Source organism: Pelodiscus sinensis, chromosome 6 (genome assembly GCF_052426305.1).
Source record: "Pelodiscus sinensis isolate ZL-2025 chromosome 6, ASM5242630v1, whole genome shotgun sequence".
In the NCBI taxonomy this organism is placed as follows: Eukaryota; Metazoa; Chordata; order Testudines; family Trionychidae; genus Pelodiscus; species Pelodiscus sinensis.
Window position 1 is genome coordinate 126582786 of NC_143057.1, and position 10026 is coordinate 126592811.

General features: G+C 46.6%; 1 protein-coding gene across 9 annotated transcripts in view; it reads left to right on the plus strand.

The window, feature by feature from the left end:
• Positions 1 to 7404, plus strand: part of CELF4 (CUGBP Elav-like family member 4) — a 1004675-nt gene extending 997271 nt beyond the window's left edge. For 8 of the 9 annotated variants that reach the window (XM_075932764.2, XM_075932765.2, XM_075932767.2 and 5 more), the window contains exon 13: positions 5267 to 7404. The gene's annotated coding sequence lies outside the window, so the exon portion shown is untranslated. The remainder of the gene's footprint in view (positions 1 to 5266) is intronic. The other variant, XM_089779469.1, reaches the window with a different exon arrangement.
• The last annotated feature ends 2622 nt before the right edge of the window (positions 7405 to 10026 follow it).

Genomic DNA, 10026 nt, shown 5'->3' on the forward strand with positions numbered 1-10026 from the left:
TCTAAGGTGCCACCGGACTACTCGTCCTTTTACAAGCCCAAGGTTTGTGGTAATCCCTTCCCGTCATGGAGTAGACCTCAGCCCTTAACCCAGAACGTTCTGACGTGTGATACGATGTGATCTCCAAAGATCCTGCCTTTGACTAGAAGAACTGTCCACCATCTCATGCCGGCTTGCTACAGGGGGCATGAATTTTACGTAATAGTGAGGCTGTGGTCAATAAAGCACAGACAATGGCCATCCTCAAAAGTTGTCCAGTGGTGTCTTCGATGAGGTGTGTCCTCTCTTGCTCTCTTCTCCACAAAGAAAGCCGAGGGTCCTTGTTAGAATCACGTACCGGTGGAACCTCTCTAGCCCAGAACTCTCTGGTCCGGCAATTTCCGTGGTCCAGCATATTAGCTAGTTGGATGTCCACTTTTCATGGGTTTCCCAAGGTCCTGCGAAGTTGTTTATAGCCACCAGTCCTGGCTCTTTGTGCTTTGTGCTGTTATTTAGCTCTAATTTACCCCTCAATGTCCTCTAGCAGCCCAGGAAGCAGTGGAAGTGTTGGTGACGCTGCTAGACAATATTGACCACCTGCGGTCCGGCAAATTCTCTGGGTCAGATCCAGTCAGGTCCCGAGGGTGCCAGACTAGAGAGGCTCAACCTGCACAGTCCAACTGCGTCCCACAGCCCTGGTTAGAGACAGTCTCTGTAACTAGGGACTCAGCAGTCGATGAGAACCTTGCCAAAGGAGCTGCGGTAACAGACCTCACTACTGAGGCATGGCTCTTAGCCTGTTGCATAGCGGCTCCGTCTCGGCATCCTCTGAGCTGTGTTGTACAATCCCTCCTTGGAGCCAGTCTCCAAGGACGCATGGGCTGGGCTCCCCTTTTGCTTTATAAACTAACGCTCCCCGGTCCCAAAGGCCCCGTTTCTGTATCAGGCTGGAGCGCCGTCTCCATTACCCTAGCATCTTCATTCACCACCGGGACGGCTCGAGGTTAGCTCGAACCCCCGGCTTTTCCCTGCTCCCCGAGAAGCGAAGCTGCTTTTTAACTAGATTTGGTTGATTTTCATTTGACTGCATTTGTCTCCATTTTGTTTTGTTTTCCCCGTGAGTGTGACTCATTTCTGTATGTCCAGGTGTGTGTATACATATGTGCGGACACGTATGTATACAGAGATATATTTGTTGTCACGTTCACAATGTCTGAGAGGTTAGCCTAAAAGCAGAGGGGGTCTGTGCTCAACACTCCAACACTGACTCTCCTCCCCCTTGCCGCCATTTTTGCCGATTCCAGGCATGGGGGGGGGGAGTGTAACCCTATGGTGCAAATCAATTATTGGCCCAGCTGCAGAGGCCACCTGAGACCTGCACAGAGCCTGGCACTCCGTATACCTTGCTCTGTGCTGTCTCTTTCACCAACCCAAACTGGGCCAAGCCAAAGGATTGCCCATCCCCCCAGGTCTCGCTGAGGGTGAGGGAAAATGGCTCGGCTAACATGCTGGGCTGCAGGATAATCTTGGGCAGGCCAAACCCAGGAAAGGAGCAGGCCCTGATCTGTTCTTCAGAGTGACAATCCAGCCCCCGCTGCTTGTGGGAAGCGTTGGGTCAGCCCGTTCCCCTCTGCCCAGCACCTTTGGTGGACGAAAGGAGAGCTAAGAGCCAGCCCTGTGCTCCTAGCTCGGCAACACGTCCTCTCCCCGGTCGGTGTTACTCGCCATCCAGGTGCAAGGCCGAGGCATAAGGCAATTCCTTTGTACTCCTCTGATGTGCACCAGAATTCACAAGCTGCCCGGTGCTGACTTTTTCACGGGGACTGTGGGGCATGAGCAATAACAGCCTGACTACCATCGCCAGGTGGCGAGGCCTCGTGCGCCGGCAATGCCAAGAGGCTCAGTACAGTGCCACCCTCTCTTCCTGGACTGGAAACCGATTTGAGCCAAAATCCTGTCTCCACCTGGGAGCATAAATTCACTTCTGTGCCAGGCCTCGGCCAGACGCTGGCTGGGAAAACGCCACCATTCGGAGTCAGACTTTGAACACACACGATCCAAGGGGTTTGTTTTGCTTATGGGAGTGACACGGCCGGAGTAAATCAATTGATGGCGCTTGACCGTGCTGGGACAGGGACCAGAGTCCAGCTCCTGGAGCCAAATCCAGAGTTCAGAGCCTGGTTGTAGGTCAGGGCTATCGCTAGTCTGGATCACATGATCCCTCCCGCGTGCCGGCACACACCATTGGCTTTGAAGAAAAAGGCCTCTGTAAAGAATGGCCGCTTGCATGACTTCAGCACGAGAGTGGAAGGCAGGGTCCTTGAGACAAGCCAACGTGCGGCGAAATGCCAGTCCTGTGTAGTGACTTTTCAGGGATCGACATGCTGGTGAGAAATCAGGCTGCCTCTGGGATAAGACGCAAACACTTGCCGTGCCGTCCTCCCAGCTATTGGCTGAGGCCACCTGACACTTCCATGCGTGCAGTGACTTGATCTTTGCAGGGCTCCTTCAGGCTACGCCCAGAGGGCACATGAAAGGCAGTTTTGTCTGTCAGGGCTGCGAGGGTATGGGAAGTCTGGGGCGTTTTGCCCGAGGGAGAACTGCGGCTTGTGGGTGGGTTGGGTGTTTTTAGGCCATCTCCAACCAACAAGGGAGTAAATCCCCTTATTGAAGCGACGCGGCTTTGGGTTTGCTCCGATCAGCCAAGCCGCGCGCGTCTCCTTCCCATGCCCCATCAGCTGTGCTGCCGTTCCGAGCGTCTCATCGTTAAAGAGACAGACAGCCACAGACACCAGCTGGCATGTGAAGGTATTCTCGGTAACCAAAGCAGCCCCTCTTCTTTTACTCCACCCCCTCGTTAGCTTTTCGGACACGGAGAACCTGATCCGGAGGCCCGCGGGAGTCAACAGAAAGATTCCAAGGGGCTGTGGATCAAACACTTTGCAAAGAGCAGTTTCCCAGGAGCTGGGGGAGGGGGGCCCCCACACGGCGAAAGATGGTTTGCACAAAACCACCACAGTTGGCAGCAAATGTATTTTGCAGACACAAAGCGACGTGTACGTGCTCCCATCCATTCAGTGCATGCTCTTCTCAGCAGCCACTGCATAATGTTATGTGACTGTTCACTGTTGTTCATGTGTCCACATAAACCGTGTGTAATATGTCTCTGTCCCCTGCTAGGCCTCCTCCATTATTTTTTCCTCTTTCCTTTCATTCTTCTTTGTCGTTTTTATCGTTTAATTGCAAGTATTCTCACTAGAGCTTTTTGACTGATGCTGTGTTTGGTACTTTTTATTATTATTATTATTTTATCTATATCTTCTCCCCCCCCCCCCATCTTTCCCTTTTTCCACACTATATATAAATATATATATAAAAAAATCTTTTCTTCTTTTGTCATTCAATCAAATTCCAACAAAACCAACCAAGAGCCAGTCAAATCCACCACAGTCTCGAGCTGAGCTAGGAAAAAAGTTCACGTAATGACATGAAAGTGGAGAATACAGTCCCCCAGTCCGTAAGTTCAAATCAACTCGAAGTTGAGAGTGTGACGTAATGGCGTCATGTAACAAGCTAAGAATTGGTTGCATGACATGCCGTCAAGTTTCGTGCAGGTGCCGTGATTGATTGAAGCATTTTTCTTGGATGTTGTATCAGTTGATGATTGGCCAGTCATGATCACATGTGCCTTTTTTGACTTTGTGCTGCCACAATTTTTTGCTGTGCTCATTTTCGTTTTGTTTGGTGCTTGCAGTGGTTTCTTTATTTGTTGTTTAATTTCTCGTCAGCGTTTTATGCTTCTTTAGATGTCACATAGAAGGAAAAAAAAAAGATGGATTCCTAAATCTTTAGAAAATGGGATTGTTATTAACTGTACAATATTTTAGAAAAAAAATGAAAACAATGAAAAAAGAAAATGTGTGGATGATTTTTTTGCACTTGAAAAATATTGTGATGTTATTTTATTTTTTCCGGAGAATTGGGGGCCTTTTTCAATTGACACTTTTTTTTCCCTTAGGATATTTCAAATCACTCTCCAAAATTTAAAACAAGTATCAATAGTAACGGTAGTTTAAAAACGATAGCTATCCAAACAAAAAGCAACCTAGAGAAAAGCCGGCAGCTTCTTGTGTGCCTTGTCAAGAATTCCTAATTCTCAGGTTCCACATTACAGCCACTCCTGACAAATTATTTGTTTGGGGGTAAGGGAGGGATTGTTGAGGGGAAAAAATAATCCTGATCAAAAAAGCAAAATGCATCTTTTTGTTTACAACTGAAAAAGGGTCCTTGACGAGTGTTTTATTTATTTTTTATTCTATTATTATTTTTGGTGTTGTAATTGTTTAGACTGCTGTGTACGGTTTGCTGTTTGTTGAACCAACAGTGTGAAAAACCTGCCAGCATGGATTGATATTCCGCATGACACTTTTCCACCAGAGTGGACCTTTTGCAGTTTCTAAGTTTCTTGATGTAATAAATCACCGAGTGTATAAGAAGAACCTGCTTGCTAGACAGAGATAAGAGCTAATCCGTAATGATTAAGCATCCTACTTAAATGTCAAGTCTAGTCGGATCATGATTAAATTTTTTTAAATAACTTTTTATTTAAGAAATGTTAGCTTTACTTTTTTTTTTTTCAAAAAGTTCATTCCACCTGATTTTTTTTTTTTTACCTCCCATAAGTTGCCTGTTCAAAGTGTTACTTTCTGACATTTATAAAGGAATATGCATTAATGGCAGCTATTTCTCCTCCGAAAGTCCATGTATCATCACATACAGCACATGGTTAAATTTTGGAACAATTTTTTCTAGATGCTTCACATGCTAGAAAATCCAACCAAGCAAGATTGTGATCTGGCTTTGTACAGTGGCCCTTAAAAGAAAAAATATATATCTATACATATATATGAGTGTGTATATATATATATATTTATATATTTATATGAAAATATATATATATAGTTCAGTGATTGTTAAAAATGCAGATGGAGCAATTGTATTTTTCTGTATCATGATCTTGACTGCCTTGCTCGTTTTGGGTCTGAGCCATTCCCAGTGAAGTCCCGGAGTATCTTTCCACTGACATCAGTGGGAGCAGACCTCAAAAACAAACTCCAATGCAAGCGTCCCATCCTGCTTTCTTTGACTTTGAGGGGGAAAAACACATTCACTTTGGCAGGGGATTGGTCCCAAAGAACAGGCTTTTTTTTTTTTTGTAGGCATTTTTTAAAAATTTGTTTACGTTGCCTTTTTAGTTTAATTCGCAAAATCTTCTTCGTTTTTTTAGGGCAGCAGCGGAATGGGCCACATTTAGGAAATATATATATACATATATATATTTTAGAAAAACAGGAACTGTTGGATTACACCTTTGACATATCAGCAAATATCAGTCAAGCTGAAGACTTCAGACTTATTCTCTCTTTGATTGTTTAGACTGTAACATTTCTTCAAGAAAAGTATCACGTCTGCTGACTTCGAAGGACACGCGCTGGAAACAAACAAAAGAAATAAATAAAATCAGAGCAGGAACAAGATCAACCAGGATTTCTGAAGAGACATTGATCTCACCACAGCGGCTTTTCTCCAAACAGGAAACGCAAACCTGGATACGGACAAAGGAGTGCCTGTGTGCCATCAAGGATGCTGCTACCATGTTAACACCATGGTAACGATCACTAAGCATCTTTATCTGTCATTCCTTAGCTATATAGGGACCAAAGGACAAAACTTTTTATCGCAGACTTGTAGCTGTATGTAAAATATGGAAGTTCTTTGCTTTTCTCTGAGCTGTTCCTAAAACAGTTTTTGAGAGCAATTATATGAAATATGTAAAAAAAAAATAAAAAAAATGCTTAAATGCTTTTAAAATGGCAAGATAATAGTTCTTTGATACTTTGGGAGGTTCTTTGGTTATACATTAATTAGAGACTATGAAACTTTCATATGGTTTTCTGTATAATACGTAAGGATCGCGCTGCTAAAAGCAGGTAAGATGTTGTCTGTGAAAAGCAAAAAAAGAAGTAAAGTAAGTAAATAAAAAGGCATAGCAAAGAGAAAAGAAAGATGGTTGATAGTTAAAAAAACAAAAACAAAAAAGGTTTGTAAATGCTTCTAACTCTCCCCATTTAAAATCCTAATAGTTGTACAGAATTTAAAAAAAGAAAAACTTTAAAATACCTATATAATAGAAAAAAAATTAGACAACAAAAAAGCAAAAAAAAAAAACTACATAGAACTTAGCGTTAATGCTAAAAACAAAGATGTTGTAGAACTGTAATTTTTGTAGAGTTTAGACTGAGCATAAATTCCTACTCTCTGCCAACTGCTGTTGGATGCTGTTATTTATCGAGGAGAAAAAAGGAGAGAAATGGCTATTTTGGCAGCTTTTTTAACTGCAAGCATTCCAGCTATTAAAAAAAATAAACAAACAAAACTCGATTCTTGTAGACAATGCAAATGGGAAACAAAACAGCTTTCTTTTTATCAGATGTAGTTCTAACTTGAACAACAAAACACAGCTATATGCTTCATGTCTTCATGATCTGCTGTCCGCAAATTCCCATCATCCTATGCTTCAGTAGCTTCCATATTTGCTCTAGAAACCTTCAGGGCAAGGGGTTAGCCTGGGACCTTAATCTTAAAAAAGAAAAAAAATCACATAAAAAAATAAAAATAAAAAATAACATAAAAACAATCTCTTTGAAGAATTTCTGAAACTGTTTACAAGGAATTTTGAAAAACAGGGGGATGTTTAAAAAAAAGATGCTGGCTCTGTTTTTCTGTAAATAAATTTGCATATTTTGTAGGACTTTTAATTGTAATGATAGAGAAAAAAACAAGGAAAACTATTTAATGAAAGCACGATATTTATCTTTGGTAAATGACTTTAGAGCAGTTAAAAAAATAAGACATTGCTTTAAAAAAACAGAATCAGAAAAAACAATTAATTATTTAAGAACACATATATTTTAAAGTATATCATATTTATTATAATTTATTGCCACTGTATTCAGACTTGATTTGCATCACTATTTTTAGTTGAATTAAGACGTGTATAATGATTATTTCTGATTATTTAAATCTTAAGTTTGTTTTAGCTGGTTTGGGGGGAGTTTTTTGGTTTGTTTTTTAAATACCAATGTTATCGTTATCTTGGCCTTTTTTTAAACATCTTTTGGGCTCTGATCTTACTGCCCTTACTCTGGTAAAACTCCCATTGGGTGACAGTGGGCGTTTCACCTGAGTAAGGACAGCAGAAAGCAGCCCACAGCCACGCCGTACAGATGTGTAATACAGCTGCAGTTCCAAACAACTGCTCGTTCACTCTCAATTCCCTAAAACTCCTTGTAATCTTCTGTAATTATTGAATGACGCTTTCCAGCTTAGCCCTAAATAAAGCACAGTTTAAAAAAAAAAGCCATGTTCTTTACTTCTTGATGGCTTTCCTTAATGTGTTTGCTTTGAGTACAAATGAATCTATTTCGACTCTTTCATTAATATACATTGTTTGAGCATCAGAACAAATCCCTTTGTTATATAAAACATCTCTCACTGGATTGAATTAATGACATGGTTTCATTTAATGTCTGCTTGATATTCCACTGTGGTTTACCTTAAACCTGGTAGGTTAGAACATCAAATAATGCTACATACAAATGAGAGACACTGCAGCTCCCACTTGAAGCCGGTTGTTTGATTCAGGCTGGTGGGGAGTTTGGGTTTTTTTCATGCTGATGAGCAGCAGGGGCTAAGGCGTAGACCCTTTGCCCCTTTCGCTGCCCTGGGATCGTGGTGTGAAACTTACCAGGCTCTGGGAACGAGGCACAGTGTTTTTCTCAGAGCAGCCTTCCCGGCGCAGACCAGCTGGCCCGAGGGCACGGCAGAGACTCAGGAAATCGGCATTCTTGCCCTGGCTCTCCCGGTAGCCTGTGGACTTGGACAAGCTGCACCCGAATGGCTCCCTTTATACATGGGACCCATGCTGCCTTCCCGGACTGTGAGCAAAGCAGCAAAGCGGAAGGAAGAAGAGCGCTGGATTGAGGGCAGTGGAAAGGGCAGGTTAGTTGCTTAGAGGAAGGGGAATGAGCAGCGCATTAAACCACATGGACAGGGCCGGATTAAGGGGGGGGCTAGCCGGGCAGCTGCCCAGGGCGCCAACCTATGGGGGGTGCCTGGTGGCAGCTATAAGGGGCACCACGCACCTGGCCACGCAGTGCTCCTTAGAGCTGCCATCAGGCACCGCGCGCCTGGGGCCGCACAGCGCCCCTTAGAGCTGCCATCAGGCACCGCGCGCCTGGGGCCGCACAGCGCCCCTTAGAGCTGCCATCAGGCACCGCGCGCCTGGGGCTGCACAGCGCCCCTTAGAGCTGCCATCAGGCACCGCGCGCCTGGGGCCGCACAGCGCCCCTTAGAGCTGCCATCAGGCACCGCGCGCCTGGGGCCGCACAGCGCCCCTTAGAGCTGCCATCAGGCACCACGTGCCTGGGGCCGCACAGCGCCCCTTAGAGCTGCCATCAGGCACCACGCGCCTGGGGCCGCACAGCGCCCCTTAGAGCTGCCATCAGGCACCACGCGCCTGGGGCCGCACAGCGCCCCTTACAGCTGCCATCAGGCACCACGCGCCTGGGGCCGCACAGCGCCCCTTACAGCTGCCATCAGGCACCACGCGCCTGGGGCCGCACAGCGCCCCTTACAGCTGCCATCAGGCACCACGCGCCTGGGGCCGCACAGCGCCCCTTAGAGCTGCCATCAGGCACCGCGCGCCCGATGGCAGCTCTAAGGCGTGCAGTGCACCTGGGGGGGGCGGGGCTGCGCATGCGCCGTGTGCCCAGGGGCAGAACCGTGCACGTGTCGTGCGCCCGCTGCCCGGGTGCAGGAATGGCTCGAGCCGGCCCTGCACATGGGCCGTCCCTCTCTGCCTCAGGGGCCATGCTACAGCAGACTGGGTAGCCTCGGGAGGGGTTCGTACGCTGTGAAGCCTTTTGAGGCCCCCATCACTGGCTCAAATCCAAATCATGTGGCCCGCATGTCGGTGGGACTCTGTCTCTAGTGAGACAGTGGCTACATTAGAGAGCCCATCAGCATAGCCAGCAGTCTAGCCTGAGAGAGAGAAGGGGGCTATGTCTAAACTACAAGGCTTTTACACAAAAAACAGCTGTTTGTGCACAAAAACCGGTGAAGCATCCACACCTCAAGCACGTTTTTGCACACGCAACAAATACAGTAAATAGACAGGACAGCGGGCTTTTGCCGGTAGAGTTATTCCTCTCCCCACGAGGAACAACTCCATTTGGCGCTATAGCTCTTGCACAAAAAGGCAGGTGTGGGCACTCCGCCGGCACAAAAAAGAGCCTGTCCGAAAAAGCACATTCTGTGAATGGCCAGCAGGGCTTTCTGGTAGTGTGGGCGTTCTCTTGCGCAGAAGCACATGGCTTTTGCGCTGAGCTTTTTGAGGTGTGGATGCGCTTTTGTGCAAGATCGCGGCCACAAAAAGCGTCTTGTGCAAAAACTCTGCAATGGAGACAAAGCCAGAGAGGGAGCGAGACGATCTCATCCCAGCCTCGTCCTGCTTAGGAGCCCGCACTCAGCTGTCTGCAGGGGCACTGGGTGACTGCCCAGCTGGGGTAGGCAAGCCCTAGCCCCACCCCTTCTGTCTGAGATCCCGCCCACTCCAGCAACAACCCCTCCGCCCCCAGGGAACGAAGCCCCACCGCAGCCCCAGCCCTCCTGGCTTTTAAAAATGGGGGGAAGCATTTGTTCAGCTGGGGAGCTTGGAACACCAAAGAATGCAGCGACGGCCATGCCCCTCCTCCGTCCCCTTTTCCCTGGTGTGGACTGTCTCTGCCGCCAACCCCCACCTCTCTGATTTCTACTCTCCCCCTTCCCGCTCCCCCCAGTCTCTCCCACTTCACCCAACAGCAAGCCTGCATCCCAGGGACCGCCGTCGGGGGCTGTGTGCTGCGCCAGGTAATTAAGAGAGAGACACAGCGCCCGCCAGGTCAGTCGCTTTATCCCGCTCAACACCAGAATTGGACCTTGCGACAA